Raw genomic sequence first — 18,651 nt, forward strand, 5'->3', positions numbered from 1 at the left:
TAACAATCTCTCACACACACACACACACACACACACACACACACACACACACACACACACACACACACACACACACACACGCACACGCACGCGCACAAAATCATGACAAATTTCTCACATGAAATTACGACTATTTAACAGCAAGCAAGCTATGAAAGCGCAAACATGTACTATTTGCGTGATCTAACAGAATGTATCATGTACTGGCAGAGACCAAAGGGCTGGGAGGGGCCGGCCTTGCTCAGGCCCCGCGGCCTCAGCTGGCTCACAGGAGTGAGGGTTGGGGAGGGCAAATTCGGGTTGCAAACTGCATGAACGGGCATGAGAATCTTGTCCAACGAGCGATTTGGACTGAAATGGGAGCATTGTGAGCCAAATTTAAAATCCCTGTCACGGTTGCACTCAGGTCGTCAAGTTGAGTAGTTCAAGAGAAATGGAGAGAGAACTGGTACATTGAGGGAAGGCTTCCACTGACAGGCTACCGTGTTTGCATTCAATCCAAAATTGCTCCCCAGATAGCCTTAGCCAGATTTCCTGCCCGATTTGTGATTAAATGCATCAAAAAAACTTGCTGCTTGGGTTTTCAGCTCATCCAGTGTTTGTGATAAAAGGCAACTTAAGCAGGGTGCACACATAACGATAAAGGGACTCTTCTGATCAAAGGCAGAAAAGGCCCGATTGACAAATGTCTCTAAAACCTACTTTTTGGCTACTCATTAATGTGGAGGGCTACCAGTTTGATAGTATGCACTTTTGAAATAAATTTGCTCCAACTACCTTCATATGTTATCATTAATGATTACTGATATTCATTTCTGAGAAGACACTGATCACATTAGCGATTTCTCACAATAATTATGAAACAGGTAAATATCAATTGGTCACACTTTAAATATCTGCCAGCGTTCACATTTTGAAATGATGGCTTCTACCATATTCCCGAAGAGTCACAGGGTCTCATCACTGCTGAGCTACTTTTGAAAGAGACCCGCGAGCTTCTCATGTAGTCCTTGTGGGCTGCTTGGTGCCCGCGGGCACCACGTTGGTGACCCCCACTCTAAAAGATTATCCTGTGGTGTTTTTTTCCTCACAGATCTGCTCAAAAAATGGTCACTGTCAATAATTGTGAATTTTAAACCTGTTTAATAGCTATGATCACAACTGTGTGCAGTGAACACCGAGTTGGTACGCGAAGAATAAGACTACTGTTTGTTGTTTCCAGATTCTATTGGCAAATGAAAAACAAAAAGAAAGGGGTTCATTACTGTCAATGCTTGGAGATACTTGCTTTTCACTGGATAGCACCTTTACACTCAGCACCAAAGTTCCCCCTAACGTTCCACCTTACTCCTTGAGCATTCCTTGGACCACGCCGAGCAACCTCAGACATGCACACTGTGGCCAAACCAGTATCACAGCTGTCCAAAATCTGAGATTAGAACAAGTTACATGATGCAGGTATGTTAAAAATTAAGGATTTGATGCCACTTTTTCTGTCGGAAATTGGTCCAATCGACTTGTACAGAAATCACTGTTTAGCAAATGGTCAATTTTAAATGATTGTAATTGTTCATAAATTAAGGCTTCAATATTCTATTCTATGATAAAAAATACATGAAGTGGAGAGTGACACAAGTGATGCTTTGCATAAATAATATGTGAGTATATAAATGGTTGTAAAGGTAAACAATATTAAATGTTGCATAATGTTATTACAGTACTAATTACTGTAAAAAAGTGCTGCGATGCTTCACTTCTTAGGCAACAAACTTCAAGAAGGATTTTAAGGACTTTACCAAGCCCAGTAAATATGAGAATTCTCTCAAATCACAGTGTTGAGATTAATCTAAACATCAATATTCAAAGTCTTTGGTGGTAAATATTAGGAAGCTAACTTATGATCATTGTAACAGATTTAAAAAGCAGCAACTATGAAGATGCCATTGAAGCTCAGGTTTTATTTTTTTTAATGAAGTGCATCTATTTATTATGTGCTGAGAAGCAGTGCTCAATTGTACACACGTACAGCTTAGTGGGAATATTACCCAGCACTCACCACAATCTACAAACAACAGTAAGATACCGACATTTCGAGTACAGATACCGACATTTCGAGCACAGTCAACTCTAATTTCATCCGTGACCACACTCAAAACACTTGTACCGCAAATCTTCTTTTTCCACTCAAATGAATTGAAATGGCATTAATCAATAATCAAAACACGGGGGGTGTTTTGATTATTGATTAATGCCCCCCGATACACCCACACCCACATACCCACACACACATTCATACATGACGTACATGGTCTTCATTGGACAGTGACCAATACCTATACTATTTACTATTATCACTTTTTACATTGTGCCCACGTGGGTTTTCTCCGGGTACTCCGGTTTTCTCCCGTATTCCAAAATCTTGCATGGCAGGTTAATGGAACACTCCAAATAGTCCCGAGGTGTGCGCATGAATGTGAATGGTTGTTTGTCTAAATGTGCCCTGCGATTGGCTGGCAACCGGTTTAGGGTGTCCCCCGCCTACTGCCCGAAGACAGTTGGTATAGGCTCCAGCACGCCCACGACTCTTGTGAGGAGAAGCAGATTAGACAATGGCTGGATGGATGGAAGTTCTCAGGTCACTGTCCAAAGTGATGTGCACGAGTCACCAAATCTTAATTTCTGTCTACAACACAGCAAATACATGTAATAGACGATTTACAAGAAATATTATTCTTTCACACATCTGAACATACTTTTTGATAGATTGTTTTAATTTTTCATTGCGGTTTTGCATTCTGTTCTGATGCGTTCACTTCAACGCAACAAAGCTAAGCCGAAGGTACTTTAATATTGAAAAATTATTTTCAAAGCAACACAACATGCAGTCCCGTCTTGTAGTTCTCCGAAACCTTGACCAACACGGTGGAATTTTCCACAAGTCGCTTCTTTCCGAGCCGCGCCGTGGAATGCAGACAAGATGCGGCAAGTCGTCCAAGAGTGGCATGCGGGTTGGAAAACTGGAAGAGTATATGTTGAAGTGCACATCATGATCGGCCCCTTCATTACTTGCCGGGGGCCACAACTCCAGAGCAAATAATTGCGCTCTGTTGCCTGGTGGCTTGTGTGTATGTACCACTTTCAGGTGAGCTTTGCTTCACTCAGCACATTTCACCACTTGAGTCAGTGTTCACCAGTGAAAAATCAATAAACAAATTTTAAAAAGGCAAGAAAGCAAGTAGGAGCACCTCCATTCATATCTACTGGGGGAACTTTGAGTTCTCCATTAAAAGGGCTGCAGATTGCCTCAGAGCGACACAACTTGTACAAGTGATACAATGTGGGGCATGTGCTAACACATATCATCTTTTGCTGCGGGTGGAGCCCCGTGACTCAAAAGCTGGATTTACACTGCAGGTCCAAGAGCCCGATTCAGATTTATTGATTGTTTATCTAATGTTTATTTTCATGAAGAAAGCACAGTGGATGAGAGGTTAGCAATTTTGAGTTTCAGGGTTTGAATCTTGGCTTTCTTTCTTGTTCTTGTGTTTGCTGGTATTTATCTGAGCACTCTGGCTTCGTCCCACATTCCTAAAAGACGTTTGGTTCATTAGAGTCTTGAATATTCCAGAGTTGAATGTGAGTTTTGATGCTTATTTGTCTTTACGGGCCTTTTAGCGATCAGTCTGGGGTGTTCACTGGCTCTCAACTCATTTCAAGTTGTATTTATAGAGCACTTAAACATAAAACAAAATCCACCAAGTAATAATAATCTCCATCATTAAAATACATAAACAAAATATTATTTTCGAATTAGTTACACAGTCTACATGTGTGGAGGTGTTTGTCAATAAGACAGGGAAAGTCTTCTGAGCAACAGTGTGCATGACATCACTTTGAATGTAAACAAACAACTACAGTTTTTTTAACAGCTGTTAGTTAGTCCATTGGCAAGTAACTTCACATTCACCGTAATGTAAAATCTCCTGTCCCATTTAATTTAAGGTCAAACTTAAAAACAAAAAATGAAAATATCTCAGAAACCGGATGTGCTAAAAAAGAAGTAAATACATTTTGGAACACATAAAGCCGACTCTGATTAATATTTGCTGTTAACCAGTGCAATTAAAGTGATTTTTTTTTAAGGATCGTATTAAGTGCACATATGAGTGTATATTGGTGGATTTAAGTTGTACAATATGAGTAATGGGTAAAACAAGCATACTGTGATCATTCGTGCTTTGAAAATTTGGACTGGTAATTTGTAAATGTTACGAACATTCAATGTGTGAAAAAAAGTTCACAGAAGTTAAAAGCTTGGGGGGACCCCGCCGGTTTACACACACTGAAGACATGAAACAACTCCTGAAAAGCAGAGTAAAACAACTCATGGTGCTTCTTGTTCTGACAAAAGCGATCATGGGAGTTTGCAGGCAGCCTCCTAAACATGAGGAAGGAAAGATTGCCACCTGTTGACGATGAGTAGCTTTACAACAAAAGAGAATTTTGGCACACACCCCAATATTGAGATTAAAATTGATTCGATGAACTGAATTCTTTGTTTGTGATAAACAGAGATGGGCACTTTACCCTATTTTGCCAGTTCGTCCTCCGTCCGCGACCCGGGTACCCTTTTGTCATCGTCTCGCCGCCCTTATTTATATAATAATCGTCCTTCGTCCCAGTCCACAGGAAAATAAAAAAGTGTTCGTGCATGACGCCGTGGGAGAATGCTCACATCATCCTTTGAAAATATTAGAATGATCGCCCAAGTGTTTGGGATTTTAGGGTGTTTTTCTCCTCATAGTGGCGCTCACTACAAAGCTCATGTCACTGCACGAGAGAAACGTTTCGTTCCAAAAATCCAAAACAGATGAGATGTCTTGCAACATTACACAATGCCAAACTTTGAAAAAACGTGCAGGACTCTTGCATGCAAACAATGACGTATTCTTCGCGTACACGCCTGCCTATCGACCCTTATTTTCAGTAACACTGTGAGCGGCTGTCACAGATAAGAATGGCCATCAATCAAACAAAAATGACATCACTGTTTCTTTATATTTTAAAAGTCTTAGTGATAAGCAACTTAACAGTAGTATTTCATGACACAAAAATAGTTACTATGATAAAATAAAATAATAATGATAGAAACTTTACTTTGAAGAATCCTTGCCAACAGCATGGTGGGTGGGTAATGAGAGACCGCTTTCTTAACCAGCTGAATTGATCGTTGAGCGAAATGGGTGTCCTTAGGCACTTTGTTATTTTCTCTGACTGTACACTAGGTGGCAGTGTTGCTATAAAAATACTTTTGAGATGAACTAGCCTGTTAAGAAAGGGATGGAATGCCCATCTCTGGTGATAAATATGCACATAAATCAGGAAGGGGGAAAATACTATTTCACAGCATTGTTGTCCCTTTATGCTATTAGAACAATTGTTTGACCAAAGAATGTCAGTGACGTCTCATGAAGACATCTGGAACAATTGTGCTAAAATACATCAGATCTCTCCTTTAGGAGCGGTGTTACTTTAAAAGGTTCAAGTTAAAGTTCACTGGGGAATGCATTCATTCTATTTCCCATGGGGAACATTGAGACCAACCATGCAGCTTTCCAGTAAACTAGCAGCTGGATTCTAACATCCATTTTCGGTCTCGCTGGATCATCAACATCTCATCAGCCATCAACGTTAATGCTCACATCTGGCCCCAATCGGGGGGTGAGACCCTCTCACCTCGCAGCTAATTATGGCGGCCAATCCACATATGCTCAATAAAGGTAGAGGACGGTGGACACCGTGACCCCAAAGGTTGAGTGGAGGCGATCTACTTGACCTTGGCTGCTTTACAAATGCCTGTGGAGGGTCGTTTCCTGGGAGGTTGTGGGATGGTGAGGTTGAAGGTCGGCCTCATCACAGGGTGAAGTGCATCATTCAAGATCCACAGGGATTTTCTGTGGTTGTTCCTACTCGAAGACAGAGGAGAAACGTATCTGGGAGGGTCTGGTTTTCGTTCAAGGGCCTGCAAAGGTTAAATCTAGATTATGTTTTATAATGCACAGATAGGTGAGTAGTCAGAGATCAGAAATACACCGCGGTGTTCAGGGATTCTTCAGTTTATCTTTATGGCGGAGATGTGTTTTATTTTTTAGACTGATATTGACTGTAAATATGCCATTATTGCGGATTGTTGACTTCTATATACAACGCTGCATGAAGGCAATTAAATCACACAAGGAGCATTTTGGCAAATAGTGAACAATTATTCCAAAAATGGGCTTCAAGCTGTCAAACTGCCCCTCCAAATTGAGGCTTACTGACAAACTAAACAGAAAACCAATAATCAGAGGTCAATGGGTCACAAAATTTTGCCGGTTCTTTACTCGTGAATTGCCAGCAGCTGGGCCATCATTGTCAGTTCGTCATGATTACAAGCCGACCAAATTTATCGTCGTCAGTCCGTCACTCTGTCCAAGTTAATTTAAACATGCCTCCGTCATCACTAAATTACAGTCATCAGCACTATTTTAGGACTGCCATTTTCTGCTGCTTCTCTTTTTGCAGCCTCGTGTCAGGAGCAAGATATAATTCACACAGAAGAGCGGTCTGTCAGCCATGTATGTCCTTTACTTCCTGCCCAAACCTACTGAACAGCATTTAGTTTAATAGTTAAAATATGAGCCAATTATTTTTATTTTGGAAAAGGCCTAATATCGGCCAATTAATTGGTCGAGCCCAAATCATATCATATGCGCTGTGCTGTGTTTTAGTCATTTGGAAAAGTTGTAAGAACACATTTGGCGATGTTTTCCCCCCCGCATCTTGTACGGGTTCTCTCACATTTAACAAATCAGATAAGATGTTAAAAATCGGTTAGGTTCCTAAACTGAGGGATTGGATGCAAAACATTTAGCGGTAGTTTGACATCAATCCAGATCTGTTTTTCAATTACTTGTGTGACTAGGGAGTGAATTCCCACAGATGAAACATTGCAGGAAGACTTGAACAACGTGTGTGTGTGTTCACGAGAACCAGTCAGAATGTGACAAGGGAGCCAAACAGATCACAGAGCAGCGGCAAAGTGAAACCTGGCCAATGTCAGCATATGTTGTCCGGAGACCTTCAACGCGTCACAAAGCATGTGCCAGGACACTCTCCAGGAAACCACGCTTCCTTTTGTTACACTGCATTGCCAAGTCTCGGCAAACGGGCTAATTTGTGGCGTTGACAGCAGCTGAGGGGTGCGGAGTAATGGTGTCAGCCACCATCGTGATGGGAACCGTGTGGTTGGAAGATGGCTCACAGTAGGTCAGGCATCTCTGGGAAATTCTGACAAATTAAAAAGTGGAAACCTTTGACATTTATCACACAGGGGGTTTGCAAAGGTCATTGCTTCCTTTCTTCTTCCCGCCTCATCCCCTCTGGGCGTGTTATTGCCGCAGCATGGAGGTTTCAGAGGGGGAGTGGAGAGTTATGATGTCCGACATTGACAACATAGGTCAGATGTAGTGGAAGCAGGATGTGAAACAGCTTCTGTCTTCTTTCCATGCATTTACTGTACTTTATATTGGCACCTTTTATTTTTATGATGAAGTTCACTCACTGGCTACAACATTAGGCATACCTAGCAGATACCAGATCCAATCCAAGAGATGCATGAAGGAAAATCATTGAAACAAACAAAACATACATTATTGTGAAGGACCACATTGTTTTGCAACTGGCATTCTCCAATTGTTGATGACTGCATCCACCTACAACACCCCACCCATTTTTAATTTTCAAGTTTAAGTTTTATGCTTATGCTTTTTTTTTTAATGTTTCATTCCCCCCTCCAATCGGACTAATCACAGATGACCTACACGAGTGCATCAAAGACTCAACTGCTGAATATTCACCTTCCATTACCCATCACATCAGTTTCATCAAGGGGTGTCTTCAAAATGAAACGCAGCTCCATAAAGAACCCCGCGGGCATGTGTTGACATGCTAAAACTCACAAGCAATCCTAATGCTGCCATAATGTATCATCCTGCGTCATAAACACTCCAACCTGCATCCGCACTGAAGCACGACCACCTCATTGGAATCTTAATTCAATTCCCATCAGTCAGGAATCAGCGTACGTCGATGGCGCAACGTATTCAGGCTTCCCTGACGCTGACACAACAATTTACAGTATGCCAAGTCACTTTGCTGTTGTAACGTTAACACCTCTAATAATTCACCTGCTGGCTGTCCTCGGTGATGAAAAGATAATAGAAAATTACACATCGTTCCGCCTAAGGTCACATTTCACTGAGCCAGTGTTTTTACCCTGGTTCCCCATCATGCTTTTTTAAAGGAGACATATTGCATTTAAAACAGGTTCCAGGTGTCCAAATAACATGCCTACCCAACCTATTTCTCCTCTTCCTGAAATTAGACTGTTTGTCTAAGTGACTGAACACCCCCTCTCCATACACTGATGGACAAATGAGTACTGGAGGTGGATATCCTTACCAATGCGACCGAGGTGGAGATATAGGGGACTGAAATGACAAGCAAGTGGTTCGAGCCCAGAGTGCGAGCCTCCAACAACACAATGAAAGCATTTTCACTTAGGGAGGTAGCACAACGCTACGTGCATGTGGCACAGGGACACATCACCAAAGACAAATAAACTGCCAACTTCCCTCACCAATCAAGTATGCTCCAATGTTCAGTAGCCAACACTGTTAGCTAACAATCTGTTCAAATTAACAACAAATGTAGCTAACTTAGGATATATTCAAATCCATCCATCCATTTTCTGTTCCGCTTTATCCTCACAAGGGTCGCAGGGGCTGCTGGAGCGATCTCAGCTGTCTTCGGGCAGTAGGCAGGGGACACCCTGAACCAGTTGCCAGCCAATCGCAGGGCACACAGACAAACAATGATCTGCGCTCACACTCACACCTTGGGACAATTTAAAGTATCCAATCAGCCTGCCATGCATGTTTTTGGAATATGGGAGGAAACCGGAGTACCCGGAGAAAACCCACACAGGCCCGGAGAGAACATGCAAACTCCACACAGGGGGGTCGGAGCTGGAATTGAACCCGGTACCTCTGCACTGTGAGGTCGACGTGCTAACCACTGGACCACCGTGCCGCCCATATTCAAATCCATTTGACTATTTTTTGTAGTGTACAGTATTGTCCATTCACTCCAACAGATCAGCTCGAGTGCCACTAAGGATACTGGGAAAGAGGGAAGTACTGTGAATAAATACAATAAATGAACCAACATGGAGGATCAATAAAGGAAAAGACAGCAGAAGCAACCTTGACATTTATGTTGAAACGGAATTTGGAAGCAAGTGCATCCATCCCCAGAGGCAAATCCCTACTTTGCCTTTGAACGCAAGCTTTGTACACTCCCGACTCATTGAATGTTTCCTGAGACGGAAACGATTATTTGGTCAAACCCGAATCCCCGCTGACCCGCTCATCAGGTGTTTGATACATCAGGCTGTACTGGTGGCAGCAGCCGGGTCACCGTGACACAAACGGGGCATGGGGTGATGGTGGGGCTGGTGTCGAAAATAATTATTTCCCCAGGCATGAGGAAAACACGCATGTGGTGTCAGGTGTATGCTTCTTATTTAGGCAGACTGACTGTTACTCATCACAACTTCTGGAGCTTGCTTTTGAAACTCAGGGCCAAATTCAAAGGATTGCCTGGCTTTTGTGTGGCGCTAACCAAGAAAAAAAAAATTGAATAAAACGAACACAGAAGGTGAAATGTGTCAATAACTGATAGGCCAAGCAGAATGTGTCTCGGTGCGCCAGTGGTATTTGGGCATACCTGTATTTAAAGGAGGTAATATGCATCTGGTGAAGAAACTGACCATATATATCCAAATGAACCTTATTGATAAAGAACATCTAATTCACTAAATTCTAGAGTTAATAGCCACGCACAGTTTGAGTGAAACAATAAACATCGATAGAAAAAAGCTGCTGGTAAAAAGTTGGTGAAAGGTTCGGGAATGAACCGAAGAATGTTTCGCATCCCAAAAGTGCAGACACCGCCAAAATGCGAAGACAAAAATGTTTACTGTCAAAAACGCAAAACCGACAAAGTCCAAACAGAAAACACTGGTCACAAAGATCCAAGGACAAACAAGGCATCAACAAAAAGGCACTTGCAAAAGGTAAAGTAATCGTAACATCGAGATTTCGGAACAAAATTTCAATTGTCCAATTCAAATGAAAAACAAGAGCGAGATCAAAATGATGAAGAGTAGGATCAAAAAATTATCAAGCTCGAGAAAACAATACTTGAGCATCAACAGCAAGCAAGGTCAATAATCCGACATAGTGTAACAGCAGTCGGAGTCCTTAAATGCAAGGCGTCATGATGATAGGGAACAGGTGCACCGGCTTGAGGGAAACGCCATTCATCAATAAACACAGACAGACATGACAGTTGGCAGTCATCACGAAGGGAGACACATTTCGACCTACAACATCTGACCAACATCTGACATGTACAAGACACGTCGTCCTAAATTACGTATCACCACCCCCTGACAAATTAATTTTGGGTCATGAAAGACTGCCATTAATCCTACTCAAGAAAGAAATATGGCTGTTAGTCTGAGATGAACATTGAGTGGGGCCACAATTTTGTCAAAAAATGTGACACCAGTCGTGCTCGTGAGCAAAAATGTTTTTGGATAATTGGAGTTCTGAGAAATGGGTTTGCACTGGGACAGTCCAAAAAGCTTACTGTGAAAAAGCGCAACGCCGTTTAATGTCCGAAACCTACGGTCGGTCGTTTTGAAAATTGACGTACATATCTCAACATAGCCCCATAACCCTTTGATGCACCAATAATGATAACCTGTAACCTGATAACATGATCAGCTGTCCACTGTAGTAACCGCTGTCCCTGAAAGGGTTAATGTAGCTTAGTGTGTAATATGTTTAGGTGCAAAATATTAAGCCGATTGTTGTGATATTTCCTGAGATTTATGTGGGCATTGGTAAAGATGTCCATCTGAATTTTCACAATGATTGATAACAGTTTTCCTGTTTGCACCTCCTCGGATAGGACCCCAAGCTCGTATTCAGAAAATTTCATCTGTCCCTTTCTAACTGTCATTGTTCTGCCATGGTGTTCTTGGCACAAAGACGGCATGTGTTCTTTGCCATGAGTGGCAGTCGGGGGGAAAACAGGTGCAAACTGCATGCAGCTGTCAAACTGTGGGCGTGTTTGCGCCGGTATATCATTAGCGCAATTTCTTTTGTGAATAGGACGTTTGCGGGTGTAAATTAAATGCAATTAAAATCAAGATAAGATAAGAAAACCTTGATTTGTCTCACAATGGAGAAATTCCCAAAAGGCCATAAGAGACTGCAGTTCATTCTTTGTGGATTCGGCCCTGTGTTTTCAGATTGCAAAACTCAGCGCTGCTGTCCATGGTGCTGAATGTGATTGCTTTGCATGATTGCTATCGCGAGGGATCTGAACTATTAAAGCACCTCCGCACAATACGTTTGGAAGTCAATAAACACATCGGAAAATCCATGTGTGCATAATCTTCAAACTCAAATATTTTGCATTTGGACCAGCAATGTTCAGGAAAAAAAATCTGTCTGAAAAGTTCCAACAATCGGATAAGACTTCAGCTTGTTAAGCACCAGACGTGATTGCCAACTGCTGTAACATGCAAGAGGAAATTACTCCATTTTACTTACGTAATTGATCTTTGTTCATCTATCTTTGTCAGTGGCACAATGAACAACCAAATGCTTCTCCACTAAGTGGCATTTAGAACAATTAACCTGTGTATCCACCTGTTGACATTCATAAAATGGAATGTTCAACTCAAGAGGCCCAGATTTCATACTTAATTAATGGAGTGTAAGTAAATTGAGACGAGCCCTCTGGTACATCAGTATCTTCTGATGACAATTTTGTTTGGTCATGTTCCATGAGATTTTTCTGATGTAGAATATGTGCCTTGGATAAATAAGGGTTGGGAAACACGAAAGATGACCAACACGTATGTTGCTGTCATGTAGGTGTTATGGAAGATATTGCCGAAGGATGCGATGTGATGAAGAAGAATGGGTCCTTGGACAGAGCCCTGGGACACACAACTACGTCACGGGGCGGGGGGTTGCAAATGGCCCCCCAAGTTGAGGATCGGACATGCCTGGGTAAAGCCTTAAAATACGCCGCCGAATGCAATTCAACCCAAAATAAGACATATATATATATATATATATATATATATATATATATATATATATAGAAAAATTGCGTAAAGTGTGTAACTGTGAGGTGTTATTGAAGGTATTAAAATCAAAATTAGGCACTTGGCCCTGAAAAAGATACTTCAAATCTGTATTTCATTAATTGATGCCGGCACTCACACAGCTTCTTAAATCCCCTCAAAGACCAAAGATTGATGCCGAAGCACGTTCACGGCCGGGCTTCCCTGCTATTTGTGCCGCACAACTCTCATGTGTCAGTTGCAGGACAATGCGATGATGAAGCTGCCAGCGAGAGGCACCCTGCCGAGATTTAATCAGTGGCGAGAATTGTCGCGAGCCATGGTTAGCTCGTCATCAAAAGCCATTTTCGCAAAACTAATTTACCACACGTGGTTTTTGGCGCCTAACTGCAAATTAAAGTTCAATATTTGCTAATTGTGCTTCTTGTCCGCTACACTTTGTCTTTCATTTGCTACTTTACCACAAATATAGAGAACATTCATATAGCATACAGACAGGCCCCAGACTCAAACCCAGATCCTCAGAACTCTCAAGAACACACACACACACACACACACACTTGCTTACCCGGCTATGTTGTACTATCCAGGACCCAATTCCAGTGCCCGCTGCATTCATTTGCAGCCCCAGTCAAGTTTATTTTTTGTCCTTTGCTGCTGAATATTCACACATGCACACTTTCTTCCTCTGACAAGAAAATGCCAATTTGCACAGGGCGTGCAAAATTTCTTTCATCCAATAAGCCAAATGCAAATAAGCACAAGAAAAGAAGGTCAAACATATTCAGGAGCTTCGGTAAAAAAGGGTGAGAATAAGCCGTGGCTTGTAGTGCATTCCCGCATGACTTTAAAAGGAAAATTGACTTTTAAATTGCTTCTTGATGTGATAGTAATTGTTGTGGCTCACATGTAAAACCTTTCATTTCAATTCCTTTCCTGCATATATCTATGCAAAAAAAGATATATTAAGCAAAAGTAACCACTTGTTACAAATACAGCAAGGAGCTGCCAAATGCTGTGATTGGCTGACAACCAGTCCAGGATGTCGGCTCTTGCCCAATGTCAGCAGTGATAGGCTGCAGCTTAGCTATTGTGAAGACAAGATAGAAAATGGAAAGATGGGAAAAACTCAAGTCAGTGCAATTTCTGAAAGTGTGTCTTTGAGTGAGCTGTTGCAAATTTTGCCAAATTACGATGTCAGGGACACAGTTAGCTGTCAGCATGTTTGCTTCACAGGTGAGAGGTTTGGGGTTCAAATATCAGATCACGCCCTCCTGAGTGGATTTTGCATGTTCTTTCTGTAATGGTGGTGGTGTTCTTTTTTTCCCGGGTACTGCAGTTTCCTTCCACACTCCCAAAACATGCATGTTAGGATCGGTGAAGACCCTATCTTGTCCAAAGGTGTGAATGTGAGTGTGAATGGTTGTTTGTGCCTTGTGACTAGCGACTTGACCGGTCCGGGGTGTACCCTGCTTCCCTTGCCCAAAGTCAGCTGGGATAGGTTCCTGTTCACTCACGACCCTGATGATGACAAGTGCTTTAGAAAATGGATTGATGAGATTTCACAACGCATCTGTGTCTGTCCATGAGTCCACTGCATGCACCACATGCACAGATCCTCTACTCTATCCATCCATGCATCCATCCATTTTCTGATCCTGTTTATCCTCACAAGGGTCGCGAGGCATGCTGGAGCCTATCCCACCCTGAACCGATTGCCAGCCAATCGCAGGGCGAGACGAACAGCCACCCGGAGAAAACCCACGCAAGCACGGGGGGAACATGCAAACTCCACACAGGAAGGCTGGAGCCGGGATCAAACCCACGACCTCTGCACTGTGAGGTCGATGTGCTAACCACTCAACCACCTGGCCGCCCTCCTCTACATTAATTCACTGAAGGGGCGGGGGGGGGGGGGCCTTTTTGTAAGTACCATGCTTGGACAGAGGACACAGTTGCAGGGTTCAGAGCAAAGGGGAGATTTACTTCAGTGTCAGCTACGACAGAAACATGGCAAAGGGTGGTCAGGCCTGCGGTGAGAGGCTGGAGTGCACGCACAAGGACGAAAGGCACCGGACAAATGGAGACAAGGACTATTCAAACACAACATAAGGGCATTCAGATGGAAACAATCAGGGCGGGGCCAACAATTAGATTGCCACAGGAGGAAGGGCGAGTGTCCTTCACCTGTGTGACGCTTTTTTGGACTAAAATCCAATTGAGGGCTCTGGAACCAGTAGAAATTCAGATGTTAGCAGCAGCCCAACCTCCCTAACGGGTGTTTCTGATAGTCTTCACGGAAAAAGGTCACAGCAACACACGTATCGATGATTGACAGATCAATCATTAGCATTCCAGCCTCCAGTCCAAGACTTTCCAATCATCTTTTAAGCAGATGCAGATTGAAGGTACACTTTATTTTGAAAATGTTCACGTGGGCAACACAAAAGATGCAAGTCCAAGCAGCAGGAAGAAGCTACGGTGGAGATAATAGTTTTTTTTTTCTCCCTCCTTTTGATGAACATCTCATTACAATGTGGTAGAGATGGGTAAAGGCAGGTGTTTATAAGCGATTGTGCAGACAAAAGGGGGGCTTTGGAGGACCCTCTCCATGTCAGTCTTTGTGTGTTTTGGAGTGAAAGGTTTTAATAGCTATTCTCTGGTGTGTTATGACGAGTTGATTGGGCCTCAAGTCTGCTTTGATTCGCACGCAGGCCTCGCGTTGTTATGGTAATTCCCGTGAAGTAGATTGCATGTGGTTAGATGGCTGGCTTGCTGCTCCACTCGGGTGCATATCTTCCCCCAGGAAGAGAATCACGATGACAATCAAGCCATAAGAACAATAGCATAGCGCACACACAGACACTAAGTGACCACGGTGGTTACCTGAGCAACAAGGAGACCGATGGAGGATGCAACGTGGCCCTTGGGTACCATCTACACCTTGCTTTGTGGACCTCGACTCATTTCACGGTTTCCCATTAACTGGCAAACTTGCTCTGCTGTGTGTGAGGCAAGCCATTCAAAAATGTTTTACACAACACATAAAGCAGAGGGTAAACAAAATAAAATAGAATCAGGGCACCTGCAGTGCTTTGGCTCAATGCAATGTACATCTGATGTCCCTCCAGAGACCTTCCATTGGTCGTGTAAGAACCATGCCATAGATGCCATTCTTTAAAACTCACTTGATGATATGCAATGATGTCACTGCAGCTTGACCCAGTACCTCTTCACTGTCAGGTCGACGCGCTAACCACTGGACCGCCGGGCCGCTTGACTTACATTATTATTATTTTAATTATTATGTCTGCAGCTCAACATTTAACCCTGGAAACATTTTTTTTCGTAAATGCATCAATCTAGATGAGAATTACAATCGATTACTCGATGAGAATAGCAGTTCGCCTCACTTGCTTCAACTTTTCTGATCGCCGTTAATCTTAAAAGATTCAGACGAGGACAGGGCGGCATGTTAAGCTTCATTTCTGTCACCAAAATATTACATAATAAAGCACGGGCAACAACTGTGAGATACTGAGACCTTAATTCACATCATAACTAGGGCTGGAGAATCGATTGGAACCAGGCCATGCACACATGATCAACAAAAGTGTATGTCTTTGTCATACAAGATGAAAAAGACTCAAAGAAAAATATGCAAAGGGCTCCCACATATTACAACTACATTCAGTGTAATTCCGATTTGTTCTTTATTTTTATTGGTTTCGATGCCTGTCCATCTCAATATGTCTTGATGTGAAAACGGATCCTGGCGTGAAAAAGGTTGGGAAAATTTTTCTGTATGGATACTTTGTTTTACAATAATACTTAACTATATTTAGAATTTAATATTCACCTGAAGCTAAAAAGTAAATATTTGGGAGACGCTGTCGCCGAAATGCACTAGTGCCGTCAATAAATGAGGAGATCATAGCCAGTAGCCTGTCAAATATCCACCATCTCTCCTTTCTTCTTGGATGTTTCCTCTCTTTGTATTATTACAATAGCCACAGTGGCAGTACGCTTGTTCCTTGACAACTGTACCATGTTGTTTGTAGTTCAAGAAAAAATAATAAGAGTATGTGTGGGTCCTCAAAATGTTGTTTCCCAATAAGAACACCAAGAATCTCAGCTTTTCTGTTGCAGCTGTGTGTGAATGTCAATCGTCAGACTGTGAGTCGCTGACGGTAATTTGTTTGCATTCTGTCGCCTTGCTCGGTTTGTGACGGGCCTCATTTCACACTTGATGGGTGGGTAGGCACTTCAGAGACCCAACTATTTGAATACAAGACATTTAAAAATGGCACATTGTCCTCTTTAAAGGGAATGCTGCATGCACACTGTACATCTAACAAGTCAATCGCTAATACAGATACACTACACCCCCTAAACTGGCCTGTCTGCAAGTTCCAGCCATCTGGACATAGAAATCCATAATACAGCACTTTTATATCACTGCGAGTCACAAATAAGGTCGATGGAATGAAAGCCTGACATTTAATAAATGAAACATGACATCACCAAAATTATCCGGGAAGTTCAGACAATGGAAAGAATTCACAGACTTCATTAATACAGCGTATCAATTACCTCAACAAGCTTCTAGTTTACAACAACAACAACGATATGTTGAGTTTCCTCCACAAGTCTCACATTTAGTTCACAGGCAGCCTTAAATGATTCACGGGATTGTACAGCGTCTTAAACTAATTCACCAACCGGTGTGGTGCATTTAATCTGAGCCTCAGTTACGCAGGCTGCGCACGTCCTGCTGCCTCGGGCCGGCGGTGAAGAATGCCATTATTATTATTATTGAGTGCGGCTAATAGGAGCAGGACTCATCCATCCTACTTGGCTTACTAGCTCCTCCATCACGACCTCTTCTGCAGTGCGGAGGACAGCTTCTGCACAGACCCGACTATGGAGGACATTTTCAATCACCCTTCAGGCCAAGCTGTGCAGTTCAGCTTTCACGGTGGAGGAGACACACTATGGAAAATTGACGTTTTAATTTCTTCTATCGGTACACAAATAGTTGGATCCTTGGAATGCCGACACACCCATCAGGTGTGAACTCAAATGAGCAAGTAAATTTTTTATCTGTTTTAAAAAAAAAAAAAATGTCTATAAGCAAGCTGCGATAATTTACATATTAACTGCACTGACTTTCAGTCTCACCACCTATGAAATAATTAGCTCGGTGAAGATCCACAGCCACTTTCAAGTGACTACCCTGTCTGAACCACTATCAACCACGTCTGCAAAATTTCTGCTATCATGCCAAAGCCAAAAGGTAAGCAGAGCTGCACTGAGCTTTCTTGGATAAACAAATTAGCATTCACTTCTGATAATCAGGAAATACACGATTGCTTGTTGAAGCTGTTGGCCTGTTGATGGTGGGGACTATTTGTGTTTGAAAATTTGTCCATATGCAGCCTTACACACAGTATAGTGTGTGAAAATGCAGTGCATCGAGCTCTGTCCGTTAGGTACCCCAAAGAAAACAAACCCAAAACTATTGCCCAAAGAGGCAGCTTTCTCTGGGTTTATGTAAGGATAATGGTCATAATAGCATTGCTTAAATCCATGATAAAACCACCATGAATATGCCATCGTGTGCTTTTGACCTTTTTAACATACAAAACTCTGCCGTGTGATGATATCATCACCCGAGCGTCAGCCAACACATCACCGCTGCCATCTGCTCGGCCCTCGGGAAGTCCATCGGCCACCCACAGCTGCCCGTCTGACATCCCCAAGTCACGTCAGCCGCAGTAATTAGCGGCCGACAGCTGCCTGATGGACCCCGTGAGTCGCTCACGTAAAGGCCCCATCCTCAAACATCCATCCATCCATTATCGATAAGCACCTGCTGTCCTCGTTAGGGTGGCGGGTGTGCTGGTGCCCATCTCAACTGACCCTGGGCGAGAGAATTGCAGGGCAAACTCCAATTCACGTCAATGGACAGTTTACTGACTCTAATGAACCTTGCAAGTATGTTTTGGCAAAAGTGGGAGGACATTAGAGATGTCGTGTGCCCACTGGGCTGATATTAACCAAGAACCACAGAACTGTGATGCAAATCTACTAACCACTTGAATGCTGCCCATAGCATATTCCATTATCGGTTAATAATCGTGCGCTATCAATCATGAATACCGAAACACATTTCATTGAAGATGACTGTTCCAAGCGTGTCAACCTGTCAGAGATTTTCTCGGACAAAGTTAAAGAAATGACTCGGCACACAGGAAAATTGTCTTCAAGATCGGCGGGAGGGGATCTCTGAGAGCGAACGACGGTAGTTGCTCCGATGATCACACTCTCTCGGCTCCCTTCACGCCAATTCCGACTTTTATTGTAACATACAAGGAAAACAC

This window comes from Hippocampus comes, unplaced genomic scaffold, assembly GCF_001891065.2.
Source record: "Hippocampus comes isolate QL1 unplaced genomic scaffold, H_comes_QL1_v1.1 scaffold17, whole genome shotgun sequence".
Classification (NCBI taxonomy): domain Eukaryota; kingdom Metazoa; phylum Chordata; class Actinopteri; order Syngnathiformes; family Syngnathidae; genus Hippocampus; species Hippocampus comes.